Here is a 15,878-nt window from a genome sequence, read left to right as displayed (position 1 = left end):
ATACTTTAGGAGATTCAGGACTCTAGATCAGCAATTGAACATTGCATTGATGTACTGTCTGCTGATTTTGGGATCTTACAAGATGACCACCAAAAACTTTCCAAAAAAGCAGCTAACAGCAGAAACTATTCTGTCAGTGTTGCCCTAGTGCAGGCTTTGCACTCGACATCAGTATCTGAACTCCAAAAGCAGCTCAATATCCTTCATGATGGGGAAGAGGAGGGTTGTGCACATCGCAATTATGTATGCATTATAGGCATGCCGGAAGGGGCAGAGGGCTCTAACCCAATACAGTTAGTTGAACACTGGCTCCAGACATCGGTGCCCCTTCAGGCTTTAAGCCCTGTTTGCTGTGGAATGGGCACATAGTGTAGCAACTAGACATCCTCCTCCTGGGGCAATGCCGTACCCATGATTGCACAAATTCTCTAGTTTAGGGACTGTGTCATTCTACTACAAAAACCTAGAGAGAGGGCTCCCATAAATAGACAATTCCCGGATTATACTCTGGAGGTACAAAGGGGACGTGCTTCCTTTATGGAAAAAGGAAAAATAATAAAAGACAATTGCGTGCTGAGGGCCTCACTTATGCCCCGATGTTTTCAACATGTTTGAAAGTCCTACATGATCAAAAAGCCACGTTCTTCAACTCCCCAACTGCTGCAAGGTACTGGCTGGACCAAAAGTATCCCAACATGAAGTGTTCCTCTCCCACAGAACGCCCTCCAAAGAAACAATGTGTGCCTTCTCACAGTGTTCGACATGAACTGCCTCGTAGGGCGGTTTCTACAGTGGCACAGTCTTCACAGCAGGCCCTGGAGACAATGTCATTGCTAGGATCACAATGTCAACAACTATCTTCCAGCTCCTCAGACAGCACCAACACGGGCTTTGATGACTTACTGAACTGAATTCTGGTGCAGATTGCGTCTGTCCCGTTGTTCCCACCACCATGTCTGGTGGATGGTTAAGACAATTTTCATTGGCACTATCCTATTGTACTATAGTGTTAACCCACTAATGGGCAGGGTGAGGTTGTAATGGGTCTGAACGTTTGGTAGCCTAGACTCCTGGTCTGTGACACAACAGTTACACATTACAGGTTGTGCCGAGAGCCCTTGCGACTAGATCTGGCATTTATCTCACATGGGTGGTTGGGGTTTGGGTACTTCAGTCTTGGATCAGTTCCTTGTTGGGCTATAATGTTTATCTAGTAATGAGACGCTTGTGGTTATACAAAGAATCCTTGGAATCTGGAGCATTACCTCTGACCACCAAACAAGCCCTGGTTACCTCACTGTTTAAGCCTGGCTGATCCCCTGTGGACCTCTCATCGTACCAGCTACTCTCTCTCTTCCGACTACTGAATATAAAATTCTAAGCAAAGTATTAGCTCACAGGCTACTCTCCTTGCTTCCAAATTTGATCCATGAAGATTTGCCCCACGTCAAAGCACATCCCTTGATATCAAATGCCAGTATCGGATAATGGAAACTGCACATGATATCTTCCCGGATGTTGGCTATCTGTTCCTGAAACTACAACAGGCTTTTGACACTGGGTTTTGTCTGATCACAGTTCTGCAGATTCTCAATTATATGCTGTTCTTACAGCAAGGGACAACACTGGTGCACAAGTATTCATGGAATATACAAAAGCTAGGAGGTACACGTCAGGGGTGCTATTATGACCATGGCTGTTTGTACTAGCCATGGAGCCGCTTGCACAGAACCTTTGTCAGGAATCATTGGATTGGTGCATTTTGCAAGGCCCCCAGGCATATACAATCTCCTTATACGCAGACAACAAGCTTATCTATGGCCGTAGCCTCTGCATGGATCTTGCACCAGTAGCAGCACTCTTTGCAGTCATTCAAGATCTTGTCTGGCTTCCAGGTCAATCATGCAAAATCATATGCCTTTTCTTTTAAGGATACCATTCCGTGCAATACGCTCACTTTGGGTGAGCAGACCATACCAGTCGCCCGACAAATATTCTGTCATTTAGGCATGCCGATCTATAGGTCCTCTATCTCATAAAGACAATCTGGGTAAAGTTCTGGGTCACACTGCCCCTATTGGTAGCAGGTTGATTAGCCATCTCGAAAATGGTAATGCTTCCCAAATTGCTTTTTTCATTTTGTTAAAACTTTTCAGGGAACAATTACCGGAAGATTAACACCCTAATCTCTCTCCCACTTGACCTTATCTAGGGCACAAATTGAAGACCTGTTAGCCTCTGATATTTGCAACTTCCGCCAGATGCCAGAGGACTGGGAGCCCCAGACTTTCAATTCTATTGCTTTGCTGCTTAACTTCACTGGTGTCCCTTATTGGTACACATCAGAACATTGTCTATTGGGACTCTACCCTAAACCCAAAACATTAAAAACTGAAACACAATTTATAGACCTAGTGCTTCTTCTGACGAAGCAGCAGAAAACACGAGCTGGAAGTCCTCTGCTGCGCCATTACTGGTGGGCTGGCATGAGGAGGGGGGTAAACATGGGGGTCATCAGTTCTCCTTGCTACATAGAGAAGAATACCGGGGCTCTGAAGTGGGACACCATGCTAGAACTCTTTAAAAGAAACACAGGGGGAGGACACTGACTGATCCCGTGAGGCGGGTTGGGTAGGGTCTCCCATTCAATATGCCCCCTTCCTTTACAATCCCACCACTGTTAATTTGGTCATGGGGCTCTCTCTACTCAACTATTATCAGCAATTGTAAAATTGAAATGTGCAGACGGGACAGCAGATGTTTGCTTATGGTGGGTTTGTTATATAGACATGTACTACTTTATATAGCCTTGACACCTGCATTTTTCTACTATGCATCTGTTGATACCCAACTGACGAATTTGAGATGTCTTTACCTTTTACAGGTAGGTCGAGTAGATTATTTAGTTACTCGAACTGCAGGTCTAGTGACATTGTTTATGATTTTTCAAGGCCTGCTGAGGTAAGCAGAAGAGATTCAACAACGCATATGTTTAAAGCAAAATGTACCACTCTGTTGGAATATAATCTTAATAGTAAATTGGTATTATTCTTACATATTTAAGACATAGACAAAGAGTTAAAATTAAAATGTCTTTGCACTGCTGCTCACACATTACAACTGAATTACTAATCAACAGCAGGTATGTGAAATTGATCTTATTGCTGGTTACACAAACAAGTGATGATGCAACTGCAGCTCACAAACAAGCATTTACAATGCAGTGGGTCTCGCTAGAGTGAGAGCTATTAGCGTTGTAAATTCCTAACTGGACTTTTCTTATTACATTAATTGATAATGAAAAGTAAAACGGCTGACATAAGCAAGCCGATTCAAAGCACTATGGCCGCCATGAGCTCGAAAGAGACAAAAAAAAAAAAGTTTGCTCGCAGTCAAACGTATCAGCAATTGTGCAATTATTCTTGTAACGGAGGCAGTCTGTAAGGTGGTAACAAAACCGCCCCAAGGAGGGACACGCATAAAGCTTTTACCAATGATGCTAACACATTTTTGAAAGGCAAGCAATCGAACGAGTGAAAGTGATGAGCCTTCAGGCGGTGTGGATAAAAACCCACTATACTTACAACAGGTCAGTGTGTGCGCTCGACCTAAAAATTGTTTAGAGATTCTGGTAGAAATTAACATGCAGTATGTACAGAATATATAAAAACGTCAGTTTGCTTAACAGGTGTGAGTGTAGCTTTTTTTTTTTTATAAAGTCATCATACATTATTTCTAAAACATCTTTTTGCCAACTTATTTGTAGTGAGAGTATAGCACAATCATGGCTCCATTGTCCTGAGCAACATTAGGGCTACTGGCGACAATAAAGACAATTTAATTTGCCTCTCCTTAGGAGTTTACGAAAACAGAGTTCTTACTTGCTTTTTAACTTGCTACCACAGAACAATGGTTTATTTTATTGGTCTGTAACCATGTGGTGAGGAATGCAATACAATATCTACTTTTCCATAGGACATGTTCCTCAATAAATCTACTTGTCCTACTAAAAAAAAAAAAAAAAAAAAAAATTCTACTTGCCCCTTTGCTGCCATAATATGTCGCATCGCTGCTCCACGTGGCATCAATGTCATTAAGAGCTCTGATGGCCTTAGATTATGCCAGAGCTGATACTATAGTAGGGCTTGTAAATTAGCAATTTCCTTAAATTGCCACCTCTCTGCAGATCTGCTGGAGGCAGCGGTAAGTAAAAGTTCCAGGCGGACTGCCCCTTTGAGTTTGTGCAAACCTACTAGCCTGCCTGTACTATGGCTTTCAATAGGTGCTTCCTTAATATTTTTCCATACTGGGAAAAGTTAGAAATTTACACCTAACAAGGGCAGAAGTAAAACTTCTTCCAGGGTTGGGGAAAAAAGAGGTTAAAGGGAAAGTGAAATTCTAAAACGCTCAACATATTTTTGCATGAGCAAATCTACACATGCATATCTGCTGGCGCTAAAATGCCGTTCACAAATATTTTCTAGCAGCACGATTTACTGGTCTACTTCTGTAAATTCATGTGAATGCATGAAATATGTAAATCTGTACTAATGCAAAGACATATAGCATGGGAGAACTTTCTGGTATTAACGAAGACTTTGTTTTTATTAAAATTCATTCTTTCCATGTATCAGCTGGCTACACTGCTCTTTCACAAAGAGCATACTGGCACATAAAGTGGTTTTGCTTGGTGCCAGAAACTACTTAAGCAATATGTGCTTTTTGAGACAAAAAAATATTTTTGCTAATTTTTTTTTTTTTTAGAATCATGAGGACCCGGGTAGCTCCCATAACAATAAGATTTTACAAAAGCTATGTCAAAATAAGACAAGCATTCACAAAACCAGAAGACTGTCCAATGTCTGACTTACTGGGTTTGCCAGGGCTTGTTTATTTCATGTTTCTCGTAATCTTGTTAAAACTGGTTTCACTGATGTTCCATTATGAATATTTTTTTTTTTTTTTTTAAAAGACTAACATGCATCACTGAATGATGCTTCAAAGAAATTGTACCTATCATTTCACAATTTAGCAATATTTTTTTCCTTGTTGCATTTTTTTTTTTTTAAACATTTTATTTTGAATGCAAAACAATTGTCAAACTTGCCTTTAACCCCTTCTGTGCCCAGGACGTAATGGTTACATCCTGAGGCACAGTGCTCGTGTGCCCAGGACGTAACCATTACATCCTGGGCACAGAGCCCAGAGGGACCTCTGTGGGGTTCCCTACACCCCCACCAAGGCAGGGATGGAAGGGGAAGACCTTCCCCTTCCACCCCAACCCCTCTGTGACATCAGTGCGTGATCCTGAAACCTCTAAGCGCCAGGGCAAAAAATATATATTTTTTTTATTTTATTTTTTTAAAGAGATGGGGAGCGACCCATTAGGCAAGGGTTGCTCCCCTGGGGGGCAAATTGTATGTAGACCATGTCTGCCTCCCTTGGGGGCAGATCTGCGGATTTTAGGTCAATCAGCCCCCAAGGGGGCAGAAACAACTAGGCACCGGGGATTTATTTTTTTGCGCCAATGTCACGCAGGGAGAGCGACCCCGTAGGCAAGGGTCACTCCCCGGTGAAGTTGGGGGGGGGGGGGGGGGTTGGGATTTATTTTAGGCCATTTCTGCTCCCCCTGGGGTCGGCTGAGCTAGAGGCCAAAATCCACAGGTAGGCACTTTGCAAAAAAGTGCCTCTGTTTTCTGTGAAAAAATTTGGTGTGTCCACGTTGTGTTTTGGGCCATTTCCTTTTCGCTAGGCCTACCCACACAAGTGAGGTACCATTTTTATTGGGAGACTTGGGGGAACGCTGGGTGGAAGGACATTTGTGACTCCTCTCAGATTCCAGAACTCGGTCACCGAAATGAGAGGAAAAAGTGGTTTTTTTGGTCACATTTTGACGTTTGCAAAGGATTCTGGGTAACAGAACCTGGTCAGAGCCCCACAAGTCACCCCATCTTTCCCTAGGTGTCTAGTTTTCAAAAATGCGCTGGTTTGCTAGGTTTCCCTAGGTGCTGGCTGAGTTCCAGGCCAAAATCCACAGTTAGGCACTTTGCAAAAAACACAGCTGTTTTCTGTGAAAAAATGTGATGTGTCCACGTTGTGTTTTGAGCCATTTCCTTTTGCGGGCGCTAGGCCTTCCCACACAAGTGAGGTACCATTTTTATCAGGAGACTTGGGGGAACACAGAATAGCAAAACAAGTGTTACTGCCCCTTGTCTTTCTCTACATTTTTGCCTTCCAAATGTAAGGCAGTGTGTAAAAAATACGTCTATTTGAAAAATGCCCTGTAATTCACATGCTAGTATGGGCACCCCGGAATTCAGAGATGTGCAAATAAGCACTGCTTCTCAACACCTTATCTTGTGGCCATTTTGGAAGTACAAGGGTTTTCTTGATACCTATTTTTCACTTTTCATATTTCAGCAAACGAATTGCTGTATACCCGGTATAGAATAAAAACCCATTGCAAGATGCAGCTCATTTATTGGCTTTGGGTACCTAGAGTTCTTGATGAACCTACAAGCCCTATATATCCCCACAACCAGAAGAGTCCAGCTGACGTAACGGTATATTGCTTTCAAAAATCTGACATCGCAGGAAAAAGTTACAGAGTAAAATGTGGAGAAAAATTGCTTTTTTTTTCACCTCAATTTCAATATTTTTTAATATCAGCTGTTATTTTCTGTAGAAAACACTTGTAGGATGTACACAAATGACCCCTTGCTGAATTCAGAATTTCGTCTACTTTTCAGAAATATTTAGCTTTCTGGGATCCAGCATTGGTTTCTCACCCATTTTGGTCACTAACTGGAAGGAGGCTGAAAGCACACAAAAAAAAAAATATATAATAGTAAAAATGGCTATGTCCCAGTAAAATGTCAAAATTGTATTGAAAAATTGGGTTTTCAGATTCAAATCTGCCTGTTCCTGAAAGCTGAGAAGATGGTGATTTTGCCACCGCAACCCATTTGTTGATGCCATTTTCAAGGAGAAAAACAACGAGCTGCCTTCTGCAGCCGTTTTTTCCCAACTTTTTGAAAAAAAACAAAAACATTTTTTTCACTGTATTTCGGCTAATTTCTTGGTCTCCTTCAGGGGAACCCACAAAGTCTGGGTACCTCTAGAATCCCTAGGATGTTGGGGAGAAAGAAAAGGACGCAAATTTGGCGTGGGTAGCTTATGTGAACAAAAAGGTATGAGGGCCTAACCGCAAACTGTCCCAAATAGCCAAAAAAAGGCTCGGCACAGGAGGGGGAAAAGGCCTGGCAGCGAAGGGGTTAAGCTTCTGCAAATATCTGCATCAAATCAGAGAGCATTCCATTTAGCCTCATATTGTTAAGCTTTGCAAACATGTGTACACATTTTTTTTTACTGGAACCACTGTCAGTACTGCAGTCCGAGCTTACAACATGTATTTACAGAGCTCACCCTAATAATAAAGACTTTGCATGAATGAACCGTAAATATAAGCTTGAACAGTATTAGCATACAGACACAAATATTACCTCAACTATAGAAAATTCCCTTCCCTGCTCCATAACCTGGTACTGTAGACTGGCAGCCAAAGGGTTTGTGCTGCACAGGATTTAGCCTACTTGTCCCAAGGACAAAATAAACATGAAATCTTGTTGACCTTGATCCCAAACAATATGCCCTGGGCAGCGGGCTATAGAAATGCCACACCTCAGTGTAATTAGATCAGCTCAATGATAACATGGTTATCATTGGAAGCATCCTAATTGAAGGTAAATGAATAAATTCAAAAGAATATATCTTATTATATCTATGATTATTAGTTGATTTGTCTATAGAAATGATGCCATTTCTGTCTGTGGTACTTTAGCTTGATCAAGGCTAAACAACCCAAAAAAACAAAAAAATTAAAATTACATTTGTACAAAACTCTTGCAAATTAACAGATCACATGAAAAGTGGATCTTAACTGCACAAATTCAGTGACAACAGTGGAAATGTTATAGTTTAGAGAGTTGCGTGGACTTATAAGTGTCTCAGCCGTGGAACTGATTAAACCCCTGTCAACTTGTCTAGGAACCACTTCCCTGGTAGAACGAGCTACCACAGCACGAACTAGGAGGTTGCGTCTGTCAATGGGAACTAGGAAATCTTCAGTAAATGGTTAAAGGATCCTCCCAATACAAAACAAAGGTTTACCAGAGATAACAGGAGAAAGAGGACAAAATCCATTTTATTAAGTGAAGTTTAGGTTCAATGTGTTTTGGGGGAATGAGCACAAGAAAGAATATCAGGTGTCTCTCATGTAAGACCAAAGTAATCCTTCAGAAACAAGCATACCACAATGGAAAAAGACAGGCAAAATGTAATAGTTGCATACCGCAATCCCAGAGTAAAATGCTGCCAAGTAGATATAAAAATAAATATGCAGCATATATCTGCAATACGCCAGAGGACTTTATCAGAAGATATGTGCATCACAAGACATCAATCCTTTTTACTATTCTTTTGTTCCCTGACTGCAATCGGATTCTTTTGTAAGCTCTAAAGTGATTTTGGACCTCTTTTCAATGTTAATTGACCGTATTTGTATTTCACATCTATTAATAGTACTGGATGTCATAGAAGGACTACCAAATAGAAAAACAGAGCAACAGTGTGAGGAAAAGCTAGGGTAAACAATATTTTTAAAAGAAAAGATAAATTAAAGTTAGACAAGGGTTATAAGTTTTCTTCAAAGTCAAAGCATGTCATGGCACCGACAAGCTACTTTGTGTATGTACGTGCTCCTTGTGAAAGGGCAGTATGTTATCATTCACACTGAAGTTCCCCAATGGCTGAAGCTGACGGTCCCACAGCCCTAAGATGTAGTGGGCAGAAGAAGAATACAATTGGCAACAACAGATCAATAGATGAAGAAGGCTGGCTGAAAGTATACTCTTATCAATTTAACAGACAAAGGTTAAGGATGAGTTATAGTCCGGAAAAGTTGATTCTTTCTATACAAACCCATCTTAAACTATAAACATTACAATTCTAAACTTATGGTTTGAACTTAAAATTATAATTTACGCATCACTTTTAATTTACTTTATACAAGTCACACACCTCCTAACAGTCTTGACACTTCACTCACCACTCTACCATGCATGAGTTCTCAGAAATTATGCCAATTCAGAGGTCATAAGTGTTGTTATAAATGCTATCATTACACGTGTTATATGTAACTCATGTAATAAGCAAGTGTAATATACAAGGGAATAACCATGTATGGAGAAGGCATGAGTTACAGTTAACGTAGTGTGGCAAGTTAGGTGACAAGACTGAATGGAAGTGAGTGCATAAATTATTAATGTAAGTTATAACTGGTGGATAGATCAAATTTAAGTTGTAACAATACTTTAGAATTTCTACTGTTTGTACAGTTTCATTTGGGCTTGTAAAGCAAGAATAAATAAAGTTTTCCTAAACTATAACTTATCCTTCATCTTTGTTTTTTTTCATTGAATTTACATTTTTAATAAATATGTGCGTCAAATTATACAGTCCACTGTTGCTAGGTGGAGTAAATTGTGGTGTAGAGTGACCGGTATACCATGCTGTACAGTGGAGTAACAAACTTGATTTGAGTGGAGGGGCGGAGAGCGGAGTAAAGAATCACAGTGGCGAAGCCTGGAATGGCACAGAGCGTTGCGGCATACAGTGGAATACCAAAGAGTGGAGTACACTGAAATACTGTATAGGGAAGTGTCGTACTGTACTGAATAGAGTGGAGTCCAGTGAAATAGTATACAGTTGAGAGGAGTCAAATGAAATAGCATATAGCGGCATTCACTGGAGTTGCGTAGAATGAAGTAGCGTGCAGTGGACTTGCATAGAGTGGACATACAACGGAATAGCACAGAGTGGCATGGCGTAGACTGGTCAGGTGCAGAGTGCAACAGCATACAGTGGGTTGGTGCAGAGTAGTGTACAATGGAGTGATGCACAGTGAACTGACATACAGTGGAACAGCATATGGTGGAATAGTGTGGAGCAGCATACAGTGGAATAGCAAAGTGGATTGTCATACAGTGAAATGGTACACAGTTAAGTAGAGAAGAATGTAGTGGCATTCAGTTGAGTGGCATAAACTGGAGTGGGGCAGAGTGCAACAGCATACGGGGGAGTGGCAAAGAGTGGAGTGGTACACATTGAGTGGCGCAGAGTACAGTGAAGTAGAGTATTGGAGAGGTGTAGAGCAGAGTGACATTGAGTGGAATATAATAGACAGACATACAGTGGAGTAGCATACAGTGCAGCAGTGTACAGTAGTGTATGGTAGAGTGGAGCGGTATACAGTGGAGGAGGTGCAGTGGAATAACAGAGTGGAGTGATGGTGAGCCGAGTTATGGAGTGGGATCCAGTGGAGTTAGGGGATCCAGTGGAGTTGGGGGCCCACTAGAATGGGGCAGAGTGGAGTGATCTACAGATTTTTTATTTTGAGTACCACGGTACTTCTTAGATATTACCACGGTACTCTGTGGAAAAAAAAAAAAAAAAAAAATACAAAAAAAAAAAAAAAAAAAGATATTTCAAAACTAACAGTTTTCTACAGAGGCTATTTTAATCACCTACATTTTATATTCAAAACACACAACACATTAAACCTGCTTTAAACAAGATGGCTGCCTCTTCATATTGTAAAGGCTTTTATTAGCCAATCATACTGTGCATGGTCATCATCATGTACGACGGCACTACGGCTGTATCCAGTGGCCTGAGACACCACAAAGTTTGTGTGCCTTATAACGGAATAAATTCTGAACCAATTCATTTGAAAAAAACAAAAAGGATCCCTTCCAGATCTTAACTATTTTCCTGCCAAATGTAATTAAAATACTTCTAGCCGTTTAGGCGTTAAACCTGTCAAAGGTCTCTCAAACGGTAATTTTAAAAGGTTTTGGCCACCAGAACAAAAACAAAAAAGCTTCTTTGTAAAAGTAAGTAGTAGAACAACAAGTCGTCAAATCAAAACATGATAAATAAATGCTCCAGAGAGGAGACAAAGGAAGGACAGGTAAATCGAGAGACAAGAAAGCCATCAAATCATGAGCATATTTCTAAAAGTAGGCTCAATTAACAACTTTACCTTGTGTTTCTTTCCTGTACCATTGAAAGTTTATCATCCGGTACATTTGTCACATGTTACGTTTTGGCAATGACAGACGGTTACTCTTGCCGTGATTTCCCCTGTCCTTTTGCTTGTGAACTCCTGTGTTGTTCCTGTGCTGAATTTTGTTTTTGCTGGCTTTAGGACTCTTGGCACTCTACCATTTCTGACCAGTGCTAGCCTGTAAGTGCTCCCTACCTAAACTATATTGGTGATTGGTTTATCCATGATTGGCATATTTGATTTACTAGTAAATCAATAATATTGTGCCCCAGGTGGGCCCACGGCCTGTAAATCAAATGCTACTAGTGGGCCTGCAGCACTGATTGCGCCTTTCACAAGTAGCCCTGCAAACATGCCTCAGGTCTGCCACTGCAGTGTGTGTTTGCGCACACGTCAACCTGGTAAGCACACCCAATTGCCAAGCTCAAACCTTCCCCTTTATTACCCGTAGGTCACCCCTAATGTAGGCCTAAGGCTGCCCCAATTGCAGGGAGCAGTGTATTTAAAAAGGTAGGACATGTACTGGTGTGCTTTACATGTGCAGATAGTGAAATACTGCTAATTTAATTTTTTCACTTTGGCAAGACCTATCCTCCCCCATAGGGTAACATGGGGATTGCCTTGAAATATATTTTACGTGTAATTTCCAATTGGGAGCAGAAACAGATATGGTGCTTGGGGTTTCTGAACTCACAATTTAAAAATACATCTTTTAGTGGAGATGGTTTTTGAATTGTAAATTTGAAAATACCACTTTAGTAAGTGGGCATTTTCTTGCTTAACCATTCTGTGCCTCTGCCTGTCTGCTGAATAAACATCTGGGTCAGGGTGACAGTTGGGGGGTTTGGGCATTCACTCACACAAAGGGAGCTGAGGTGTGCCCTGCATATCCTGATGTCTCATCAACAAGCCCATAGGTCTTCCTGAGATAGACTGGTGGGAGTAGCTGACACTTACACCTGACCTCAACCAAAGCAGTCTCCAACTCCCTGGGGCCGGTCTGGGGCCCATGGCAGGTTCTTGTGCACTACAAAGACTTCTCTTAAAGTTGGCCTACTTTAAAGACAGAAATGGGTATAAGTACTGGACCTCTGACATCACCTAGTTAGAACACTTCTGGACTGAGTACATTCTGCCAGAGAGAAGAGCTGGATGCTTTATGACAGACTGCCACTCTGCCTGTTGCTTTGTTGTGCTGGCCTGCTGCTTCTGTCCTGTGAGTGAAAGGGCTGGACTTGGCATTCTATATCCTGCTTCCAAGGTTCTCCAAGGGCTTAAGATGAGCTTGCCCCTGTTACGAAGTCTCAAAGTCATCAAAGACTTTATCTATCAATACCTGGGCTCTCTTGCTGGAAGTCCTGGCTTGCCAAGTGGTGCCAAATCCAGTCCCTGGGCCCTTGAAAGTGGGTTCTGGTGATCTTAAAGAGAAAATCCACACATGGATTCCCAGAGCTGCAGTAAATAGTTGCATAACTGGAAGGATCTAATGCAGCACCTCCTTTGTTGCAGGAATCAACCCATCACTGTAAAGATCCAACGTAGTGCCACACTGCAGTTGCAGAATCAACAACACATGCTTTACTGCTGTAGACCAACACATCAGAACTGGATTTTTGATGCATCGTCGTTGGGCGTATATTACTTCATCGACACCACAGCAAGGAACTGGGGCTGCATGTCCAGAAACTGACGCATCACCTCCCCTGACAGTAAGGAACCAACACATCACCTCCTTGCGAACGTAAGGAAACGATTCATCATCTACCCTGACAGTAAGGAACAGACGCATTGCTTGCTTCTCCGGCACCTCACCTTTCCTGTGCTTTGATTTTTGCCACATCTAAGGTACTTTGACCTAAAACAAATGCATCCATTGATTGACATTTTGACTTGTGTATGTTGGATTTTTTTTGTTTTATCTTGTTGAGCTAAATATTGGCTATTTTTCTAAACTGGTGTGGACTCCTTTGGTTATGTATTCACTGTGTGTATAAAAATACACATGTCCTTTGAGATATGCCAGACTGCTCATGCCATGCCAGCAAGAGGGTGAGCAGGAGTTATCTTAGATGTGTGGCTCCCTTACCCCGACTAGAGCGAGGGGCCCTACTTGAACAGGGTGCAAACCACTGCCAACTAGAGACCCCATTTCTAAAAATTATTTAAAGGCGTGGAGGGAGGACACAGCCCTGATGCACTAACACTAGCAAACAAATCTTTTAACCACGTGCCCATTATTCCCAAGGTGGTAAGGTATAATTATTTTTAAAATAACTGATCAAGCAACTTCTGCTACAATGCTTAAAAGTCTACCTGATTGAAAGCACTACAGTGCTGACTGGACTTTCGGGCCACCTGGCACTGACAAATATAAGTGGGAGGTGAGCACCCTGTTTGGTGCCCTGCCGTCCTCCCACTCTGTCCATTCCTGCAAGTGCACTCAGGACCAGCCTCTAGCATATACGAGCTAGGCCCATGTCCCAGAGAGTCGACATTCGGAGGGACGCAAGGAGCTGTCTGCACGCAGTTATTTAAGCAATCTCACTCTGAAATGGCGCCACCAATTTAGCCCACACTGTATTTAATCATTCTTTTCTCCTTGTACAGTCTGCATGCTCCCCAATAAAATCCTCCCTCTCTCCCATCTTCTCACCCTCCTCAATAATTTCCAATTTGCCACTTGCAGGAAGGAGCTGTTGGTGATTCAGGTGAGAATTGGACAGGGCAACCCCAACCCAGTCACTTTTCTTTTCACATTTTACTCAGTAGCAGCAGCAAGGAATAAATGTGCAGCGAGGACAGGAGACAGACAGTCAGTGAAGTTCTCAGTCAGGAGCAGCTGAACCTCTACAAAACCAAATGCTAATTACTGCTTTCTAAACATGAAACATCTTACATCTTTCTGATTACAAACTGCTGAGAAGTACGAAACTACTGTGCAACTCTATTAGTCCTATTTGATTAAGTTCTAGTTTCTCTTTGGATTCTAGCCATTGCAGTTGTGTTACTCATCACTATAATATATAGAACTTCAAGTACCATGATGCAAACAAAACGAATATTTTATATTTAAAAAAAAACCTGAGAATTGTTTGCTCCTTGCATATTTCAAATTACAGACAACAACTAGGATGAAATGCAGGAGCTTAAGGGCAGCAAATTTAGTTATATCCTAGGCGCTTTTTGAGCAAAGGCCGGCCCTGCTTGCACTCCCTGGTTTTACTGCAATGCGGGGGTGGTTATAAACTGCGGAGGTGATTCCTAAGCCCTCAGTCACGTTAGGCTCAGCCTCCGAAGGCTGACTACTCCAGCAAGGCCAGAGACATGTCCCTTTGGAAATCCCATCTGAATAAGGAAGATAATAATATTTGTGGAACCAAGCAACTGCACCCATCAAGAACTAGGTTTTGTAAAGACCTAGGGTGAGAGGACTAGGTGGAGAGCCTCATCAGCATTTTGGCATTTCACCGTCAAGATGACTACTCGTCAGGATGACACCTTAAATAGCAGGCCAGCAAAGAAGTTCTGCTTTAAGTAGCAAACTGCGTATGGCAGATAGGCCTAATACTGTAAAATTCTACCTGACCTATTTACATTTATAATAATAATAATTCGGGCATTGTCGACTGGTTGATGTCTCAATTTACTTTAACATCTTAATCGGACTACTGACGACATAAATCCGGTTACTAAACGAGCTAACTTAATGTAACCACCGTACAAATTTGCATCATGTGTCAGTATAGGATTGATTACCGCAGTCCGTCGCTATAGAGTTAAAGAAGGCTTTATCTTTGACGCTCATTTTGTAAACATTAGACCAAAAATACGCCGCAGTCGGTTGTTAATCCCTTTCGTATACCACAACCTCGCCAACCACTCTCGCAGACACCATCCCCGTGTTCTTTTAACACCAAGTTCAGGTTAACGCTATGTGCCACACCTACCACTCACTGACAGTTTGCAGTCCTTACTGTAGGCACAGGACCAGTCGCGCACACCCCTCTCTTTAGGCCACACGCCCACTTATGCGCACACACACCTATCCTAAAGGCCGCACAGTTCACACCTTAGCGCCCCCTCCGGTAGGAACTCGCCTCCCAGATGCAAAGACATTTATGTGGCACTTCAGAGCCCTCACAGTAAAGAAAGCGTGTCCTACTCCCCCAAGAGGTCTACTCACCGACCACTACCTCCCTCAGACGGTGACTCAGGCCCCTTCACCCGCCGCCGTTTCCGCGTACAGAGACCCTATCTCAGCCAATCCCCGCCTTACCCACGAAAGAGCTCACCAACAACCGCCAATGATAATCGAGGAGTACTACTGGCGGCCAATGGCTACCCCGCCAGCTGTGAAAGGTCAACCATTCGGCGGCGGTAGAATTAGCCCCGCCTTTCTACTATAGCCTTCTGTAAAGCGTAACACGTGAGCGCGCGAGATAGTGGGCGTGGCTGGCACGAGAGCTTTCAACAACAGCTCGAGCTGCGCAACTTGTGCAGTTAGGACGCCCAACCTCTTGATGCAAGGAAGAAGCGTCATACAGACCAGGCCAATCAGAAATCACAGCGCGTCCCCGAGGAGCCAATCAATGTGCAAATAGAGGTGACACCAAGCTGCTCTGGGTGTGTTCGGCCCACGTGACACAAGAAACAAAAAAGGGCTCTAAAGGCAGTATTTTTCCCCGAAGCGCCGGACATTTTTAGAAGGGAGAAATCCTTCCGAAGTTGTAGGTACGTGTGATTGACTTGACTT

General features: G+C 42.4%; 1 protein-coding gene across 2 annotated transcripts in view; it reads right to left on the bottom strand.

The window, feature by feature from the left end:
- The window catches only part of MTMR4 (myotubularin related protein 4), a 570,772-nt gene extending 555,132 nt beyond the window's left edge, over window positions 1-15,640 (bottom strand). Inside the window, exon 1 of one of the 2 annotated variants that reach the window (XM_069226856.1) lies at window positions 15,309-15,640. The gene's annotated coding sequence lies outside the window, so the exon portion shown is untranslated. The remainder of the gene's footprint in view (window positions 1-15,308) is intronic. The other variant, XM_069226854.1, reaches the window with a different exon arrangement.
- Between the last annotated feature and the right edge of the window lie 238 nt (window positions 15,641-15,878).

Source organism: Pleurodeles waltl, chromosome 3_2 (assembly GCF_031143425.1).
Source record: "Pleurodeles waltl isolate 20211129_DDA chromosome 3_2, aPleWal1.hap1.20221129, whole genome shotgun sequence".
Lineage (NCBI taxonomy): Eukaryota > Metazoa > Chordata > Amphibia > Caudata > Salamandridae > Pleurodeles > Pleurodeles waltl.
The sequence above is the reverse complement of the archived record's forward strand: the minus strand, read 5'-3'. Positions and strand labels throughout refer to the sequence as shown.